Raw genomic sequence first — 923 nt, forward strand, 5'->3', positions numbered from 1 at the left:
TGTTAAGATACAGCATGTTTTCTGAGGCTTCTATAGACAAATTGCCTACCATTGCCCCTCGGCAAGATGACAAAGGCCCATGGTGCAATCGGCGGCAGGACTGGGCTGGGGCGGTCCCAAGGCCTCACTGGGCGCAACGCATCAGCCGCGTGCCGCAGGGTTGCCTACCCCTGGCCCTACAGGCATCCTGCATTCCTTGGTTAGGTCTGGTTTCTTCAGGTTATGTGGCTAGAGTTCCAACTCCCTAATGACTGACATGCTGACTGATGTCTTCTGGTAGTTGACTTAGGAAAATAACATGGTTGAGAATTGTCTGTGGCTTGTTTGTTTGATTTTTGTAGGTAATCATGTTTGTGGGGGTTCAGTATTTGAGTAACTTTTTTTCACACTAATGAAGGGCATGCAGCCAATGATTACTACTGTTATACTTTACGATTGTCATGCTTATTTTTTCCTTTCTTAATTTTATTTATCAACATTTTATTTAAAAAAACCCAACCCAAGCCATTTACAATGTGAACAAATTGCAAACATAAACTGAATAATACCAAACAACAACAAAAGCGATGATATTGTAAACTCCTTTTATCCTTATCCCCAATTCACAAATCTGACATTCAATTCTTTTTGAGAATGTTGAGCGCACAGGCGGGAGACGAAGGAGACTAGGGGCTCGTCCTTTCCTTCTTTCTGAAAATGTTAATATGTGAATTAAGGCTGTGGAACTATATACTTCCACCCTAAATTAGGGTATTGTAAATCCTTAAAGAGTGTTCATTTCATTTATTTAATAAACTAATCTTGGATCTACGTGGCCTTGCACTCTACAGTAATTTCAAAGACAAAAACATGAGATTATGCACGCTTCCCTCCCATTGCTGTTGGGCTTTTTAAACACCTGATGAAACCAGCATGATTCTTAT

Source organism: Sceloporus undulatus, chromosome 1 (genome assembly GCF_019175285.1).
Source record: "Sceloporus undulatus isolate JIND9_A2432 ecotype Alabama chromosome 1, SceUnd_v1.1, whole genome shotgun sequence".
Classification (NCBI taxonomy): Eukaryota; Metazoa; Chordata; class Lepidosauria; order Squamata; family Phrynosomatidae; genus Sceloporus; species Sceloporus undulatus.